The sequence below is a fragment of the Leuciscus leuciscus genome, assembly GCF_965113295.1.
Source record: "Leuciscus leuciscus genome assembly, chromosome: 22".
In the NCBI taxonomy this organism is placed as follows: domain Eukaryota; kingdom Metazoa; phylum Chordata; class Actinopteri; order Cypriniformes; family Leuciscidae; genus Leuciscus; species Leuciscus leuciscus.
The window spans coordinates 1,156,561-1,177,818 of NC_138746.1; the positions used below are offsets into that span (position 1 = coordinate 1,156,561).

The 21,258-nt window shown below is 39.8% G+C and overlaps 1 long non-coding RNA gene across 2 annotated transcripts; it reads right to left on the reverse strand.

Annotated features, from left to right (window-relative positions):
• Window positions 1-10,834: 10,834 nt before the first annotated feature.
• On the reverse strand, window positions 10,835-19,493 carry LOC309486274. Of its 2 annotated transcripts, none has more exons than XR_014201436.1 (3): window positions 18,943-19,493; window positions 11,020-11,083; window positions 10,835-10,926 (listed from the first exon to the last, which is right to left on the reverse strand). It is a non-coding gene; the product is annotated as an uncharacterized lncRNA (long non-coding RNA). The 2 variants fall into 2 exon arrangements; XR_014201437.1 differs by having other exon boundaries at window positions 11,020-11,086.
• Window positions 19,494-21,258: the final 1,765 nt, after the last annotated feature.

The following is a 21,258-nucleotide window of genomic DNA, read 5'->3' on the forward strand; positions in this document are numbered from 1 at the left end:
AGAAACTCATCAAACTCTTCTATTGTTTAAAACATTTATATGCATTTAAGTATATTACACACTTAAAATAGGTATTACGGTATGGTGGAGAGAAACAGACTTATGTATAATCCGTCAATGAATCGTTTCTCTGTGTGATTCTTCAGTTAAACACTACAGTTCAGAAGATATTTTTTTTATTTTTTTGAAAGAAATGTAATACTTTGATGCATTAAATTGATCAAAAGTGAAAGTAAAGACATTTATAATGTTGCAAAAGATTTTATTTAAAATAAATGCTGTTCTTTTGAACTTTATATTCATCGAAGAATCCCAAGAAATAAAATGCATCACAGTTTCCACAAAAATATGAACATTGATAATAATCATAAATGTTTCTTGATCCTCAAATCATCATATTAGAGTGATTTCTGAAGGATCATGTGACACTGAAGACTGGAGTAATGATGATGAAAATTCAGCTTTGATCACAGGAATAAATTACACTTTACTGTATATTCACATAGAAAACAGATGATTTACATTATAATAATATTTACTGTATTTTTGATCAAATAAATGCCGCTTTAGTGAACAGAAGAGACTCTTTCAAAAGCATTTAGAAAATCATGTAAATTACACAGATTTAGTGAATATTCGTTTGTCACGACTGTAAATAACTGTGAACAGAAGAGGAGTGACTCCGGATTAAACTGCAGTGTGAACGTGGGGAGCATTCCTGATGAATATTGATCGATTCTTTAATTACTGCGGCATCGACTGACGAAAGCACTGAACCGACTCAGAAACAGTGCACTCGAACACACACATCAGTGTAATTCTGGCGTTGACGTCGCAGAGATCGATTGGATCAGGGTCAGAGTGAGTTTGCTAGTGTCAGATTCAGCAGTTCAACAGCAAAACTCATTTCTGACACAAGCATTACCTTTAAACGCAGCGAGACTGTATGCAAAACCAATATTAATAAGAAAGAAGCGATGCATGTAGCACTAAATCTGGGCTTTACAGTAATGCAGATTATCATTGAAAGAAATGAAAGTGAAATTGCAAAAATAATGATTGTTTCCAAATATGGACGCCAGGCATTATGATGATACCTTGTTTTCATAAGGTCATGATTTGTATTTCCAGTGATCGTGACATAAGTGTAATCTTGAGATGATATTATGATGATATCGCACCAGCTCTGTGTGTATTTAATTGGGTTTGGTGTCGTGAGTGTCCTGGCTCAGACGTAAGAGGGTCGATGAGGTGATCATAGAGACTGAAGCGGCTGTATTATGATTTGATTCTCTCTTGCATGATCCCAGTCTTTGTCTGAGTTGTCTGTCACTGTTATATGTTCTGCAAGCATGTTGTAAATCAAAGAATGTGTGTATTTCAATAAACTTTTTTTTTTCAAACGCACCTGCAAATCTTCTGTTGCATCAACATGGAATTAAAATCTCAATTTACTTTATTAATTACATTCACATTTAGTCATTTAGCAGACGCCTTTGTCCAAAGCGACTTACAATGAATGTTTCTGGTCTTGCAATTCTGGTTGAAATGGGTGTATTTTATGACTTTTAACACATTTTAAAAGGCAATGCAAAGTTCATGAAATATTCTTCAAATTCTCTGATCTATTGAAGCTTGTAAAAAAAAGGTGATTGAGGCTTTTTATCTTACAGTTCTAGCTATTTTTCTAACAACTGCAAATGTATATCTCACAACTCTTTCTTCTTTCCACCACAGAATAAAATGATCACAATTCAGACATTTTTCCTCAGAATTTTTATTTGGACATTTTGGATGGTTTTCTTACAAGTTTACGTTTGGCAATTCTGACTTTTTTAAACTTAAAATTATTAAAAACTCACAATTATAACTTTTTCTTTTCAAAATTCTGAGTTTACATCTCGCAATTGTTTTTTTTCACCTCATAATCAAAAATTAAAAGGTTAGTTTAATTAGTTTAATTTGTGACTTTTTATCACAATTTGAACTTTTTTTTTCTTACAACTGCAAGTTTACATCTCGCAATTCTAAATTTATTTTCCCACCACAGAATAAAAAAAGTAATTCAAAAGGTAATAGCGACTTTTTTTAAATCAGAATTCCGATTTTTTTTTTTACAATTGCAATTCTGTTTTTTATTTTAATTAAATTTTTTACTCAAAATTGTTGAGTTTATATTTTGAAAATTCTGTTTTTTTTTCTTGGAATTCTGAGTTTACGTCTCGCAATTCAGTGTATTTTTTCCACCACAGAATAAAAAAAAACGTTTTATCACACAATGCAGACTTTTTTTTTTTCTTACAATTGCAAGTTTGCATCTAATCATTCTGGTGATTTTTTTTTTACTCAAAATTGCAACTTTTTGTGAGATGTAAACTCAGAATTCAGAGTGTATCACAGAAGTTTTTATCTCACAATTCAGACTTTTATTCACAGAATTGCAAGAAAAACTGTTAGAACAGTTGTGATACTGTGAGTGTGTGATACTGTGAGTGTGTGATACTGTGAGTGTGTGATACTGTGAGTGTGTGATACTGTGAGTGTGTGATACTGTAGAGTGTGTGATACCGTGAGTGTGTGATACTGTAGAGTGTGTGATACTGTGAGTGTGTGATACTGTGAGTGTGGGATACTGTACAGTGTGTGATACTGTGAGTGTGTGATACTGTGAGTGTGTGATACTGTAGAGTGTGTGATACTGTGAGTGTGTGATACTGTGAGTGTGTGATACTGTGAGTGTGTGATACTGTGAGTGTGTGATACTGTAGAGTGTGTGATACTGTAGAGTGTGTGATACTGTGAGTGTGTGATACTGTGAGTGTGTGATACTGTAGAGTGTGTGATACTGTAGAGTGTGTGATACTGTGAGTGTGTGATACTGTAGAGTGTGTGATACTGTGAGTGTGTGATACTGTGAGTGTGGGATACTGTACAGTGTGTGATACTGTGAGTGTGTGATACTGTGAGTGTGTGATACTGTAGAGTGTGTGATACTGTAGAGTGTGTGATACTGTGAGTGTGTGATACTGTAGAGTGTGTGATACTGTAGAGTGTGTGATACTGTGAGTGTGTGATACTGTAGAGTGTGTGACACTGTAGAGTGTAGAGTGTGTGATACTGTGAGTGTGTGATACTGTGAGTGTATGATACTGTGTAGAGTGTGTGATACTGTGAGTGTGTGATACTGTAGTAGAGTGTGTGATACTGTGAGTGTGTGATACTGTGAGTGTGTGATACTGTAGAGTGTGTGATACTGTGAGTGTGTGATACTGTGAGTGTGTGATACTGTGAGTGTGTGATACTGTGAGTGTGTGATACTGTAGAGTGTGTGATACTGTGAGTGTGTGATACTGTGAGTGTGTGATACTGTAGAGTGTGTGATACTGTGAGTGTGTGATACTGTAGAGTGTATGATACTGTAGAGTGTGTGATACTGTAGAGTGTGTGATACCGTGAGTGTGTGATACTGTAGAGTGTGTGATACTGTGAGTGTGTGATACTGTGAGTGTGTGATACTGTGAGTGTGTGATACTGTAGAGTGTGTGATACCGTGAGTGTGTGATACTGTAGAGTGTATGATACTGTAGAGTGTGTGATACTGTGAGTGTGTGATACTGTGAGTGTGTGATACTGTGAGTGTGTGATACTGTAGAGTGTGTGATACTGTGAGTGTGTGATACTGTAGAGTGTGTGATACCGTGAGTGTGTGATACTGTAGAGTGTATGATACTGTAGAGTGTGTGATACTGTGAGTGTGTGATACTGTGAGTGTGTGATACTGTGAGTGTGTGATACTGTAGAGTGTGTGATACTGTGAGTGTGTGATACTGTGAGTGTGTGATACTGTAGAGTGTGTGATACTGTAGAGTGTGTGATACTGTGAGTGTGTGATACTGTGAGTGTGTGATACTGTAGAGTGTGTGATACTGTGAGTGTGTGATACTGTGAGTGTGGGATACTGTACAGTGTGTGATACTGTGAGTGTGTGATACTGTGAGTGTGTGATACTGTAGAGTGTGTGATACTGTAGAGTGTGTGATACTGTGAGTGTGTGATACTGTAGAGTGTGTGATACTGTAGAGTGTGTGATACTGTGAGTGTGTGATACTGTAGAGTGTGTGACACTGTAGAGTGTAGAGTGTGTGATACTGTGAGTGTGTGATACTGTGAGTGTATGATACTGTGTAGAGTGTGTGATACTGTGAGTGTGTGATACTGTGAGTGTGTGATACTGTGAGTGTGTGATACTGTAGTAGAGTGTGTGATACTGTGAGTGTGTGATACTGTGAGTGTGTGATACTGTAGAGTGTGTGATACTGTGAGTGTGTGATACTGTGAGTGTGTGATACTGTGAGTGTGTGATACTGTGAGTGTGTGATACTGTGAGTGTGTGATACTGTAGAGTGTGTGATACTGTGAGTGTGTGATACTGTGAGTGTGTGATACTGTAGAGTGTGTGATACTGTGAGTGTGTGATACTGTAGAGTGTGTGATACTGTAGAGTGTGTGATACTGTAGAGTGTGTGATACTGTGAGTGTGTGATACTGTAGAGTGTGTGATACTGTGAGTGTGTGATACTGTAGAGTGTGTGATACTGTAGAGTGTGTGATACTGTAGAGTGTGTGATACTGTGAGTGTGTGATACTGTAGAGTGTGTGATACTGTAGAGTGTGTGATACTGTGAGTGTGTGATACTGTAGAGTGTGTGATACTGTAGAGTGTGTGATACTGTGAGTGTGTGATACTGTAGAGTGTGATACTGTGAGTGTGTGATACTGTAGAGTGTGTGATACTGTGAGTGTGTGATACTGTAGAGTGTGTGATACTGTGAGTGTGTGATACTGTAGAGTGTGATACTGTAGAGTGTGTGATACTGTAGAGTGTGTGATACTGTAGAGTGTGTGATACTGTAGAGTGTGTGATACTGTAGAGTGTGATACTTTAGAGTGTGTGATACTGTAGAGTGTGTGATACTGTAGAGTGTGATACTGTAGAGTGTGTGATACTGTAGAGTGTGTGATACTGTAGAGTGTGTGATACTGTAGAGTGTGATACTGTAGAGTGTGATACTTTAGAGTGTGATACTGTAGAGTGTGTGATACTGTAGAGTGTGTGATACTGTAGAGTGTGATACTTTAGAGTGTGATACTGTAGAGTGTGTGATACTGTAGAGTGTGTGATACTGTAGAGTGTGATACTGTAGAGTGTGTGATACTGTAGAGTGTGTGATACTGTAGAGTGTGTGATACTGTAGAGTGTGTGAAACATGGTACATAGAGTGTACTGTAGAGTGTGTGATACTGTAGAGTGTGTGATACTGTGAGTGTGTGATACTGTAGAGTGTGTGATACTGTGAGTGTGTGATACTGTAGAGTCTGTGATACTGTGAGTGTGTGATACTGTAGAGTGTGTGATACTGTAGAGTGTGTGATACTGTAGAGTTTGTGATACTGTAGAGTGTGTGATACTGTGAGTGTGTTATACTGTGAGAGTGTGATACTGTGAGTGTGTGATACTGTAGAGTGTGTGATACTGTAGAGTTTGTGATACTGTAGAGTGTGTGATACTGTGAGTGTGTTATACTGTGAGAGTGTGATACTGTGAGTGTGTTATACTGTAGAGTGTGTGATACTGTGAGTGTGTGATACTGTAGAGTGTGTGATACTGTGAGAGTGTGATACTGTGAGTGTGTGATACTGTAGAGTGTGTGATACTGTAGAGTGTGTGATACTGTAGAGTCTGTGATACTGTGAGTGTGTGATACTGTGAGTGTGTGATACTGTAGAGTGTGTGATACTGTGAGTGTGTGATACTGTGAGTGTGTGATACTGTAGAGTCTGTGATACTGTGAGTGTGTGATACTGTAGAGTGTGTGATACTGTAGAGTGTGTGATACTGTAGAGTGTGTGATACTGTGAGTGTGTGATACTGTAGAGTGTGTGATACTGTGAGTGTGTGATACTGTGAGTGTGTGATACTGTAGAGTCTGTGATACTGTGAGTGTGTGATACTGTAGAGTGTGTGATACTGTAGAGCAGAGGTGGAAGTAACGAATTACAACTACTCACGTTACTGTAATTAAGTCGTTTTTTTGGGTACTTGTACTTTTTTGAGTATATTTTTAAATCTGTAATTTTACTTGTACTCAAGTACATATTAAGCTAAGTAATCTACTTCGCTACTTGTAAAATCACATTTCGTTACTGAGTACAATTTGAATTGATATTCAAATCTTTGAATGGCATTTCGGTAGCCAATAAAAATATTCAATCGTAAACGGACCAATAAAACCCCTGATATTTGGATTGAATGAAAGCCGCCGCAGTCGCAGCAGGTTTTGAAGAGCTGATCATGAAGGAGGCGAGGAGCTCGAGTGATTAATGGCTGGACTGAAAGTTTGGAACAACAAACTACATAGTAGTACTGTCAAAATATCTATATTTTGATACATATCAATACTGAAATATCTGTCAATACTCATTTTGGCCTATACACCAATACGATACCAGCTGCGTGTTCTCATTCTCTCATCTCAACGACAGCGAGTTTGACACACCCGCCTCCCCTCAGCGCGGGATTGCAGGTAGGCCTATTACGCATAATTTTATTAATACCTGCAAGTTTCTATGGCATATTTTAATGGCAAATGTCACAAACAATATTATAACGCGAGGGCACATTCATGTAATCGCAGAAAACTGGACGCGAGCTCTCAAATGTAGGCTACGAATGAACTGGACTCGGATATTGAGTGTGCGCTCTCGGACTGTGTGTCATATCATGTGTAATCGCGATTCTCTCCAAGTGGTTCTCACTGCAGACTCAAATGACGTCCAGCTCCAATCTCTCCATGCTCTTGAATTAAACGCTGTCAAAAGTTATGAAAAATCTAGTCTTTTTGCAAATTAAATTCAGTTTGAATTGAAATCAAGCTTCCTCGTGCTGTGTGTGAGCTATTGCAACAGTTCACGTTACCCTATTGTAAAGACAAATACACTGAGTGAGTAAATATTAGATTATTGTAATGGTTATTGATCAATGTTTAAATATGTAAACAAAAGCCTGAATTAAAATCTCTCCTTATAAAGTGGACGTGTAAAGCCTGAATTAAAATCTCTCCTTATAAAGTGGACGTGTCTCTTCAGAAGACTTGAATTAAACTTTTCCATTCAAATAGATTACTGTTACAATGAGTGTTGTGCTTTTCAATGCTTGAAAATAATGATTGCCTTGACAAAATGGATGGACAAAAATGTAGATATTCAAATATTTAGTATGTAGTAGTTTTCCCGATGGTATTAAAAATTATAGGCTAGGCCAACTGAATATTGACATATTTCAAGGTGTCATATTGAAGTTAGAAATTCCAGTATCCACTAATTAATGTCCTTCGACAATAAGGTAAAAAGGTGTTAAAAGTAGCTATTTTCTACATAAATCTATGATTTGGTTGTATATTTTTATTGGTAATGCATTAACTATCGCCAGCTAAAAAGTAATTAGTAACTAGTACTCCGAGTAGTTTTTGAGAAGAGTAATTTGTACTTTTACTTAATTACTTTTTTGACACCAGTACTTTTACTTGTAATTGAGTATTATTTCAGCAATGTAACGGTACTTGTACTTGAGTACAAATTTTCAGTACTCTTTCCACCTCTGCTGTAGAGTGTGTGATACTGTAGAGTGTGTGATACTGTAGAGTGTGTGATACTGTGAGTGTGTGTTACTGTAGAGTGTGTGATACTGTAGAGTGTGTGATACTGTGAGTGTGTGATACTGTAGAGTGTGTGATACTGTAGAGTGTGTGATACTGTGAGTGTGTGTTACTGTAGAGTGTGTGATACTGTAGAGTGTGTGATACTGTGAGTGTGTGATACTGTAGAGTCTGTGATACTGTGAGTGTGTGATACTGTGAGTGTGTGATACTGTAGAGTGTGTGATACTGTGAGTGTGTGATACTGTGAGTGTGTGATACTGTGAGTGTGTGATACTGTGAGTGTGTGATACTGTAGGGTGTGTGATACTGTGAGTGTGTGATACTGTGAGTGTGTGATACTGTGAGTGTGTGATACTGTAGAGTGTGTGATACTGTGAGTGTGTGATACTGTAGAGTGTGTGATACTGTAGAGTGTGTGATACTGTAGAGTGTGTGATACTGTGAGTGTGTGTTACTGTAGAGTGTGTGATACTGTAGAGTGTGTGATACTGTGAGTGTGTGATACTGTAGAGTGTGTGATACTGTAGAGTGTGTGATACTGTAGAGTGTGTGATACTGTGAGTGTGTGTTACTGTAGAGTGTGTGATACTGTAGAGTGTGTGATACTGTAGAGTGTGTGATACTGTGAGTGTGTGATACTGTAGAGTCTGTGATACTGTGAGTGTGTGATACTGTGAGTGTGTGATACTGTAGAGTGTGATACTGTAGAGTGTGTGATACTGTAGAGTGTGTGATACTGTAGAGTGTGATACTGTGAGTGTGTGATACTGTAGAGTGTGATACTGTAGAGTGTGTGATACTGTAGAGTGTGTGATACTGTAGAGTGTGATACTGTAGAGTGTGTGATACTGTAGTGTGTGATACTGTGAGTGTGTGATACTGTAGAGTCTGTGATACTGTGAGTGTGTGATACTGTGAGTGTGTGATACTGTAGAGTGTGTGATACTGTGAGTGTGTGATACTGTGAGTGTGTGATACTGTGAGTGTGTGATACTGTAGAGTGTGTGATACTGTGTGTGATAATTTGAGTGTGTGATACTGTAGAGTGTGTGATACTGTAGAGTGTGTGATACTGTGAGTGTGTGATACTGTAGAGTGTGTGATAGTGTAGAGTGTGTGATACTGTGAGTGTGTGATACTGTAGAGTGTGTGATACTGTGAGTGTGTGATACTGTGAGTGTGTGATACTGTAGAGTGTGTGATAGTGTGTGATACTGTGAGTGTGTGATACTGTGAGTGTGTGATACTGTAGAGTGTGTGATACTGTGAGTGTGTGATACTGTAGAGTGTGTGATACTGTGAGTGTGTGATATTGTAGAGTCTGTGATACTGTGAGTGTGTGATACTGTGAGTGTGTGATACTGTAGAGTGTGTGATAGTGTGTGATACTGTGAGTGTGTGATACTGTGAGTGTGTGATACTGTAGAGTGTGTGATACTGTGAGTGTGTGATACTGTAGAGTGTGTGATACTGTGAGTGTGTGATATTGTAGAGTCTGTGATACTGTGAGTGTGTGATACTGTAGAGTGTGTGATACTGTGAGTGTGTGATATTGTAGAGTCTGTGATACTGTGAGTGTGTGATACTGTGAGTGTGTGATACTGTAGAGTGTGTGATACTGTGAGTGTGTGATACTGTGAGAGTGTGATACTGTGAGTGTGTGATACTGTGAGTGTGTGATACTGTGAGTGTGTGATACTGTAGAGTGTGTGATACTGTAGAGTGTGTGATACTGTAGAGTGTGTGATACTGTGAGTGTGTGATACTGTGAGTGTGTGATACTGTAGAGTGTGTGATACTGTGAGTGTGTGATACTGTAGAGTGTGTGATAGTGTGAGTGTGTGATACTGTAGAGTGTGTGATAGTGTGAGTGTGTGATACTGTAGAGTGTGTGATACTGTAGAGTGTGTGATAGTGTGAGTGTGTGATACTGTAGAGTGTGTGATACTGTAGAGTGTGTGATACTGTAGAGTGTGTGATACTGTGAGTGTGTGATACTGTAGAGTGTGTGATACTGTGAGTGTGTGATACTGTAGAGTGTGTGATACTGTAGAGTGTGTGATACTGTAGAGTGTGTGATACTGTGAGTGTGTGATACTGTGAGTGTGTGATACTGTAGAGTGTGTGATACTGTGAGTGTGTGATACTGTGAGTGTGTGATACTGTGAGTGTGTGATACTGTAGAGTGTGTGATACTGTAGAGTGTGTGATACTGTGAGTGTGTGATACTGTAGAGTGTGTGATACTGTAGAGTGTGTGATACTGTGAGTGTGTGATACTGTAGAGTGTGTGATACTGTGAGTGTGTGATACTGTGAGTGTGTGATACTGTAGAGTGTGTGATACTGTGAGTGTGTGATACTGTAGAGTGTGTGATACTGTAGAGTGTGTGATACTGTAGAGTGTGTGATACTGTAGAGTGTGTGATACTGTGAGTGTGTGATACTGTAGAGTGTGTGATACTGTGAGTGTGTGATACTGTAGAGTGTGTGATACTGTGAGTGTGTGATACTGTAGAGTGTGTGATACTGTAGAGTGTGTGATACTGTAGAGTGTGTGATACTGTAGAGTGTGTGATACTGTGAGTGTGTGATACTGTGAGTGTGTGATACTGTAGAGTGTGTGATACTGTGAGAGTGTGATACTGTAGAGTGTGTGATACTGTAGAGTCAAGTCAAGTCAAGTTTATTTGTATAGCGCTTTTCACAATACAGATTGTATCAAAGCAGCTTCACAGTATTAAATTAAAATAATACAACAAAGTTTGTTTCAAGAGGAATTTATTGATTGATAAAATTTAATTAAATATCCCCAAAATATCCCCAACTGAGCAAGCCAAAGGCAGCAGTGGCAAGGAACCGAAAAACTCCATCAGGTGACCTAATGGAGAAAAAAAAAACCTTGGGAGAACCCAGGCTCAGTCGGGGGCCAGTTCTCCTCTGGCATTTATGAGCTAGAGGCCGGATTGTAGTTTGAACTGTAGGATTATATGAATGCCTGGCTGAAGAGATGCGACTTTAATCTAGTTTTAAACTGGGAGAGCGAGTCTGAGCAACGAACGATAGTGTGTGATAGTGTTTTATATGTGAAGTGATGAGCCGCCGGGAGTCTGTATGCATCATCTGTGACCACCGGGTGCTCTCGCACACAAACACACACACACAGGGCGATGATAAATGACACCAGCGACTCGCTTCACCATCTCGAACCTGAATAAGGAGAGAGTGTGAGTGAGATGATAGTTTGCAGACGTGATTAATTCAGAGTGTAATTTACATGTTTATACAGAGTGCTGCACTTACAGAACTCATTTAGATTTATCAGGGCCAGGGAACAGAAACACACACCTTCAGGATGATTCATAGCCTGCTGAAGTGGTTAGAGAGAGAGAGAGAGAGAGAGGGGAGAGAGAGGGGAGAGAGAGGGGAGGAGAGAGAGAGGGGAGGGGGGAGAGAGGGGAGGGGGGGAGAGAGGGGAGGGGGGGAGAGAGGGGAGGGGGGGGGAGGAGGAGAGGGGGGGGAGGAGAGAGGGGGGGGGGGGGGGGGGGGGGGAGGGGAGAGGGGGGGGGGGGAGGGGAGGGGAGAGGGGGGGGGGGGGGGAGGGGAGGGGGAGGGGAGGGGAGGGGAGAGAGAGAGAGAGAGAGAGAGAGAGAGAGAGAGAGAGAGAGAGAGAGAGAGAGAGAGAGAGAGATCAATTGCAATTGTGAGTTTATGTCACAATCCAGACTTTAATTCACAGTTTATATCTCAAAATTCTGAAAAAAAGTCAGAATTGCAAGATAAAAAGTTACAGTTAACTCTCGTTTTATGTTTGTATTATGTGGCAGAAACAAGCTTCTTTAATGTTTTAAGGGTTTCGAGTTGCAGAAAAAAAAAAATGTTGCATGCAAATAATAACAAAAATCTTTATGCATATGCTACTTATGTTTATATATATATATATGGGCCTATGCAACTCATGCATATTCACGAGAGTGAAAGACTTGGCTTTGAAAATGAAGCAGAAACAGTTGCCGGATGTTTGTCTGCTGATGTCAGAGTCGAGTGCGGATCAGACGGTGAAACACACACACTGAAAACATCACTGATATGAAAACTCCCGGACGACATTAAACACAGATCAACATGGAGTGAGAGAACGAAAGCACTGAAATTCAAGACATTTACAAACCAAAACTGTCTAGTTGTAAACAGGTGTAGTTCATATTAACTAATAAATCTCATTTATTACGCACATTATATTGACTGTGATAATGTGTCACTGGACGTCTGTGAATCCCTGAATGAACCAGTCGGATGATCTCAGGCCAGTTGAGTTTAGTTGTATAGTACTTTTCAAAAAGGTAATGTTTATATCCTAATATCTTCATGCCTTACAATCACATTTATCACATTAGAGCTGGACGATAATTTTTTTTTTTGCAATAAAAATAAATAAAAATCAGGCAATTGAGATTTGCTATATTGCATATTTTGCTTTACATGAGTGTCAGATTCCAGTTCTGGACACAGCTCTTCTCCACCGTGTTCAGTGACACACACTCGATCTGACACTGCATTAATAGTTGATGAGATGATTCAGTGCACTGGAAATCACACACACACACACACACACACACACACACACACACACACACACACACACACACACACACACACACACACACACACACACACACACACACACACACACACACACACACACACACACACACACACACACACACACACACACACACACACACACACACACACACACACACACACACACACACACACACACACACACACACACACACACACACACACACACACACACACACACACACACACACACGTGCTGATGTTTCTCCATACGCGGATGAAGATTAATGGAACACACAGATCGTCATAAAGACGACGTGATTAATCATTCTCGAGCTGCGCTGTTCACACAGATGTGAGAGAAGAAAACAATTATGACATTCACTAATCTGATGCTGGTTAACATTAATGCAACACACTTACAGTAATAATATCAAATAATGATGAATGTGAGAAAAAAAATGCATTGGAGAATGAACTCTCAAAAAGATGTAAAATACAGTTTCATAATGAAATTAATCAACACCTGCCTTAAGACTCATCATGAAACATGTCAACATCAATATGCATATCAGAACTATACATCATATATAAAGAAATTAATACTTTTATTCAGCAGGAACGCATTAAATTGATCAAAAGTGACAGTAAAGACATTAATAATGTTACAAAAGATACACATAAATGCGGTTCTTTTGAACTGTTTATTCATGAAAGAATCCTGAGAAATAAAATCTATCAGTTTCCACAAAAACATGAACTGTTTTCAACATTGATAATAATCATAAATGTTTCTTGAGCATCAAATCATCATATTAGAGTGATTTGTGAAGGATCATGTGACACTGAAGACTGGAGTAATGATGCTGAACATTCAGCTTTGATCACAGGAATAAATTACACTTTACTGTATATTCACATAGAGAACAGATGATTTACATTACAATAATATTTCACTGTTTTTACTGTATTTTTGATCAAATAAATGCAGTTTTGGTGAGCGGAAGAGACTCACAAACATTAAAAAAATCTTTTGAATGGTAGTTTATAGACGTCAGAAATAAATAATCAAGTCATAATGAGTAAAGTCAGAATATATGACATATTGATCAGAATATATTTGTGAATGTGTTTTTGGATCTTGCAGAGTATCTAATACAGCAGAACACTTCAAACTGTGTATTTCTGTGGCAAACACTTGAGAAGCTCGACACATCATACACACTCTTATATACACACACACTCTTAAAATCACAACGGTAATTTTGCTGTCAATTAGTGAGTCTGGATGATGAATAGAAACTGTCTCTGAATGAGTCTGTAGTGCTTAATGAGTTAATGATACACTCTCGACACATGCTGCTGATTACAGCTTACACACACACACACACACACACACACACACACACACACACACACACACACACGCTCTCTCTCTCTCTCTCACACACACACACACACACACACACACACACACACACACACACACACACACACACACACACACACACACACACACACACACTCTCTCTCTCTCTCTCACACACACACACTCTCTCTCTCTCTCTCACACACACACACACACACACACACACACACACACACACACACACACACACTCTCTCTCTCTCTCTCTCTCACACACTCTCTCTCTCTCTCTCTCTCACACACACACACACACACACACACACACACACACGCTCTCTCTCTCTCTCTCACACACACACACACACACACACACACACACACACACACACACTTGCTCTGAAGGCTAAAGCCGACATCGACCCGTTTGAGAGTGTTGTTGAGGTCAGTCGCTCGGCTCAGAGGAACACAGAGTTACAGAGCGGTCGATACTGAAGCTCAATTATCGTATAAAACATTCAAACACAGACTTTAATAGTTAAGACTGAAACGAAGAGGCTGAAGGAGAATCAATCGTTCACCATCAATAACAACAGATGATAAATGACCGGCTGATTCTGCATCACAAACAACGTGAAGACGAAACAGGAGCGTCTCTCGGGTCTGCGCCTCCATGTAAGAGTCAGAAGGAGGTTCTGTGCAGGAAACATCACCTGTGTTTATACTCTTGTGTAGAAAATAGTTAAAGCCACACTATGTAAGTTTTCGCCACTAGAGGTCGTTTATTCAAAACACAGGCGTAGCTTGATGACGCCCTGATTTCAGGGAAAAATGGGAGTTGTTGTTCTTCACCTCTACAGCCGATGGAGAATCCGATGGACTCAGGTGGAAATCAGACTCATGGATGACCGGTATTAAAGATTCATTAACTGTGCCTTTTATATCTATATCATATAATAGGGTACGGATACTTATAATAAATATCGAACAAAACTATGTAGTATCATAACACAGAGGGCCCTATCTTGCACCCAGCGCAACTGACTTTGTACAGCGACGCATGTATCATTCCTATTTTGCACCCGACACACAGCGGACTTTCCCCTCCACAGACGCACGTCTGTAAATTAGGGAATGAACTTGTGCTCCCGGGGGCGGTTCAGCGAAAAGAGGAGGCGTGTTCCGGCGCAAACGTTCCCTGGGGCCTCATTTATAAACGTTGCGTACGCACAAAAGAAGGCGTACGCCGCTCTCTACGCAATAATTGGTATTTATAAAAAGCAAACTTGACGGGAAAATGTGCGGTCCTTCACGCAAGCTCTGACCCAGGCGTACGCACAAAAACGGGTGAAATGAGAAATGGCGACACCGTCGGCAGAGGGAAGAAACACGTGAGAGTGTGTGAAACTTTAGACCGTTGTGTAAAAAAATGACAATTATACTGCCTCTCATAAATAACATGAAGACTTTACAAAGCAAGTCTTACAATTAACAGCCTACACGAACACCCGTTTGATCGATCAAAGTGTAAAACAAACAAAATCAAACGAAAATTACAACAGAAATGCTAATTAACACATATTTGCAAAAAGAAAAGTGAAATATGTTCTGCAATAATATTGGCATGTTGTGCAATTCATCCTCATAAATAATATAGTAAACAGAACGAAATATACAAAACTGATATTCTCGTCAATGTGTCCATCTGGCGGAGCAGATAGATGCAATTAGATAGATAGATAGATAATTAGGGAGATATATAGATAGATAAATAGATAGATGTATTAATTGTCCACTGGGGAAAGTTGTTTTCATAGTAAAACATTTCTTCATCAGCTACGGAATCATGGTATTCATGCATATGCCTTTAGTTTGTTTTATTTTTGATAAAATAACGTATGACGTATGTCTCAACTCTGGCGATGCACTAGACGCTTTTTTGCCTCAACTTTGATGTCCGACCATTTCTTCATTATTTCGGCCACGGTCGAGGTTGTGAGGCTGCAGCATTTACGCCGTCTGCAACCTTTTGCCACTCAAGTGCCTTTTTGGCATTAGTAATGCCCACACTGTGCCCTCCAAACAACATTTTACTCCTCTTTTCCACCTCGCCAACGATAACTTCTACTTCACATTGAGTGAAGTTACGTTTTTTTTTATTTCCTCTCTGTGTTTGCCATGATTTCGCAATCAATGAATATTAACTTGTGGGCGTTTCACGGACTATTTATGGGCATCAACGGGCGTGACATGAAGCCGCAAAAGCTGCGCTACATTTAGAATTGATTGTGATTTATTAAGGGAAAACTGCGTAGGATGTGCGTGCGCACGGTTTTATAAATCCGAATATTTCTGTGCGTACGCACGTCCTATGTTTCATCCGTACGCCACTTCTGACGCAAATCCTACGCAAAGTTTTATAAATGAGGCCCCTGGTGCTATTTTGCAGTTTCAGAAAACAATTCCGCCACAGACCAGGAGAAACCTCGTCTAAAGTCAGTGGCGCGTTCAGATGCTATTTTAAGGGCGCATGCTTGGCCATAATGTAGCGTGTGCACAACACACACACACTTTGATTCTCTCATCTACACAGACGAAGCAGTTTTCATTTTTGCAAATCATACATTATTACAAGGAAAAATATTCCACACGAGGGAAATCATTGTTGTGTCCATGAAGATGTGAAAAAATAGGCATAAATCTAGCTAACACATTTACCTAAATTATTTTACACCTGTTTAACCGAAGCTAATCTGGGTGTGTTTCTCCATCCCCAATGTCAGTTCTCTGTGTTTTACGGCCCTGATGAGAACGTCGGTCTCCTCGGCTGTGAACCGCTCCTGGCGTGCGTCTGGCAAATCCGCCGTTATAATAGCAATCCGCCATGGAACAAGCGTGCCTGCTCTTAAAGGGAATATGAGACGATGCTCTGATTGGTTTATTTCACGTTACGCCCAAACCACACCTATGAGTAATGAAGCTACTTCAGACCAACACATTTTAGATTTGGCGAGTCCCGCCCACAAAGTTACTTGCGTTTCGCGTTTGATACTTGGATTTCAGATCGTTAAAATAGGGCACAGCACAGAATGTCACACCTATAATCAGTAAGCTGGATGTACGAGGCATTAACTCAGCTAAAAGATCCAACATTTTAAACCACATTAAAAAAACTCAAGGCAGATCATCTTTGGAATCAGAACACAAGAAATGAACAAATACACAATTAACACAAATATACTCTGCATCCTAAACTCAAAGAGAAGAGGTGTAGCTATATTCATCAATAAAAAAAAATAACAACAGTTATTAATCACTCAACCATATGTGGTCCAGAAGGACGATATGTTATTATCAATATAACCTTTAACAATAAAATACTGACCATTAATAATATCTACGGACCAAACACAGATGACACCCAAGTTTTCATAATTCTTTCTCCTCAATAGCCAACTTTTCCCAATCAGCCAACATAATCAGAGGAGACTTTAATACAGTTATTGATCCAACTCAAGACAAATCGAATACAGAACACATTTTAAACCATGGCATGGTAACGCGGGTGTGATGTCATTGATAGGTGACGCACGAACACATGTCCTGGTTAAAACTGCTTATTTCTCTGGATTTAAACATTCAAACATTTGGGATAGTGTAAGTACACAAGTCAACAAGATATTTTGATCCAAAAATCTTACATAGTGTGCCTTTAAATACACTACCGTTCGAAAATTTGAGTTTTTAAAAAATGTGTTTGACAGTCTCTTACGCTCACCAATGCATTTATTTGATGAAAAATACAGTGAAAACAGTGAATGTAAATCATCTGTTTTCTATGTGAATATACAGTAAAGTGTAATTTATTCCTGTGATCAAAGCTGAATGTTCAGCATCATTACTCCAGTCTTCAGTGTCACATGATCCTTCAGAAATCACTCTAATATGATGATTGGATGATCAAGAAACATTTATGATTATTATCAATGTTGAAAACAGTTCATATTTTTGTGGAAACTGTGATACATTTTATTTTTCAGGATTCTTTGATGAATAGAAAGTTAAAAGAACAGCATTCATTTGAAATAGAATCTTTTGTTACATTATAAATGTCTTTAATGTCACTTTAAAAAAAAAAAAAAAAACTTTAAACTGTAGTGTAAAGCCAGAGCAATCGATAAACATTTTCTTGACTCATTATTTGATTGGTCTGCCAAAAATGAAGACATATTTATACAGATTCCAATAAATGACTAGCCTGACTACGTCAGACTTCGTACTTCCGCTCAATTTCAGTTCGCTTCTGTACTCAGTCTGAGATAGCGACCTATCTCCCAGTTTTCCTCCGGCCTCAAAACAGCCGGCCAATCAACGAACAGAGGGCGGGCTGAGAGCCGTGACGTATAGACGCTGATTGTACCGTGGATGCGTAGATTTACTTCACATAATCTGCAAAAGTCGTTCACAGCCATGTTCATTCCGGTATTTCGCTCGATGGTTTTGTTTTCGCATCATACATGTGTTTACAGTGGAAGTTCGATGCGGCTGAGCCGGCGCATAACACACGTCATAACCAAACGTTATGTGATTGGCTTACGGGTAACCAATGATTTTAAACTTCAGACAATAAATGACAGGAAATATCCACAATTATTTTCAGGATTGTTTCCCCATATGGAAACACTCACAGAATTACATGGAATTAATGGAACAATATAAAACAAAACAATGTAGAAAACTACTATTTGAAACCTTTAGCAAGTCTGCTACTATTCCACTCCAAACATGGTCACTTACTTCAGACTTTTTCATTACGAAATTTTGTGGACATTATGAACATTATGATATCTGATATTTTGACAGTTGAAGAACAAATTGCGCATTCATGCACACTTGCATTTAATCACATTTTAAAGTTAAACACATGACTTAAAGTGTCTCTCATAAAAGAAAAATAAGTCGCTTCAAATATAAAACCTTTTCCATCATGGGATCATTTTATGGATTGGGTCATTTTGTTTTAACAAATTTTTTTTATTGTAATAAAATGTAATGAATTAAACACATACTTTATCACAAGAAAAAAATGGAAGTAACCCTTTAAACATGAAAGTACCTGCACCGAGACTAACATGAAGAGCCTGAGGTTCACATGCTCTCCCACAGGGAGAAAAGACACTTATTAGACATAAACAACTAATGACTGAACGTTCTGGAACTTCAGGACGGGATTAATTTGAGCTTGAAACAATATCAAAGCCATTAGGAGACACTTACACTGATCATGAGTGCGTTTAACAGCTCGAGTGAAGCGGATCCAAATCATCTTAATCACACGCTCGTCTCCATCAGGTTCTGTTTATATTGATGTCGGAGGATTATGAGGAACGTGAATCCTCAGGATGGATCGAGGCTGCGTGTTTAATTTAATGAGGAACAACAGAGGATTAAAGAAGAACTGTGTGTTTTGGGTCTGTCTGCGTTAATCAACACTTATAATAAGAGTAACTGCTGCTCTTCTAGTGGATAAAGTCTGAGAGAGGATCTGTGTGTGAATCACACTAGACTAGACCAAAAGATCTGCTGTGTGTTTGTGTGTGTGTGTGTGTGTGTGTGTGTGTGTGAGAGAGAGAGAGAGAGAGAGAGAGAGAGAGAGAGAGAGAGAGAGAGAGAGACTGTGTGTGTGTGTGTGTGTGTGTGTGTGTGTGTGTGTGTGTGTGTGTGTGTGTGTGTGTGTGTGTGTGTGTGTGTGTGTGTGTGTGTGTGTGTGTGTGTGTGTGTGTGTGTGTGTGTGTGTGTGTGTGTGTGTGTGTGTGTGTGTGTGAGAGAGCATGATTCAGGAACTGAATCCTTCAAAAAGGGAACTTTCAATTCAGTTCAATGTTCCAGCATGTGTTGTCCTCAATAATTCACATTAATTCCAAACACTTGCTTAACATTCCCGGTCCGGCCCACAGCTCACGGAGGAGTTTTAGACGCCGGTCAGAAAAGAGGAGAATAAACTGATGTGTCCCACATTGAGTCTCTGGAGACGCGGCGTCCTCAATGTGTCAAAACTGATCTATCATCAGCTCAGAGCCACTGCGACCCGAGTGACACCAACAGATCACCTTCACACACACACAACAGATCACCTTCACAGCTCCTGCTCACAGAAACCCAGCTCTGATGCCATTACACAGCATGTGCTGAGCTGACGGACAGCTGTGACCTGTAACTCTGTGACCTGTAACTCTGTGACCTGTAACTCTGTGACCTGTAACTCTGTGACCTGTAACTCTGTGACCTGTAACTCTGTAACTCTGTGACCTGTAACTCTGTGACCTGTAACTCTGTGACCTGTAACTCTGTGACCTGTAACTCTGTGACCTGTAACTCTGTGACCTGTAACTCTGTAACTCTGTGACCTGTAGACCTGTAACTCTGTAACTCTGTGACCTGTAACTCTGTGACCTGTAACTCTGTGACCCGTAACTCTGTGACCCGTAACTCTGTGACTCTGTGACCCGTAACTCTGTGACCCGTAACTCTGTGACCTGTAACTCTGTGACCTGTAACTCTATGACCTGTAACTCTGTGACCTGTAACTCTGTGACCCGTAACTCTGACCTGTAACTCTGTAACTCTGTGACCTGTAACTCTGTGGGCCCTATCTTGCACCCAGCGCAAGTGACTTTGTACACCGACGCATGTATCCCTCCACAGAAGCACGTCGGTAAGTTAGGAAATACACTTGTGCTCCCGGGGGCGGTTCAGCGCAAAGAGGAGGCGTGTTCCGGCGCAAACGTTCCTTCTTGCTATTTTGCAGGTTTAGAAAACAATTGCGCCACTAACCAGGAAAAAATTGTTTAAAATCAGTGGCGCGTTGCGCATGTTATTCATATGCTATTTTAAGGGCGCATGCTTGGCCATAATCAATGTAGCATGTGCACAACGCGCATACACTTTGATTCTCTCATCTACACAGAAGCGGCAGTTTTCATTTTTGCAAATCATACATTATTACGATAGATAGATAGATAGATAGATAGATAGATAGATAGACAATTTATTATAAAAGCATACATCTAGCTTACACATTTACCCAAATTATCATACGCCTGTTTAACCGAAGTTAATTTGGGTGGGTTTCTCCATTTCAATGTAACTCCTCTCTTTTACGGCCGTGACGAGAGCGTTGCTCTCCTTGGCTGTGAAGCGCTCCTGGCGCGCGTCTGGCAAATCCGCCGTTACAATAGCAATCCGCTATGGAACAAGCGCATCTGCTCTTAAAGGGAATGTGAGCTGACGCTCTGATTGGTTTATTTCACGTTACGCCCAAACCACACCTATGAATAATGAAGCTACTTCAGACCAACCCATTTTAGATTTGCGCCTGGCGCAAGAGTCATTTATCCCGCCGGGAAAATAGCAACAGCGCCGAGACTCGCCCACAAAGTTACTTGCGCTTTGCGCTTGACACTTGCGTTTCAGATCGTTAAAATAGGGCCCTGTGACCCGTAACTCTGTGACCCGTAACTCTTTGACCTATAACTCCGTAACCTGTAACTCCATGACCTGTAACTCTGTGACCTGTAACTCTGTGACCCGTAA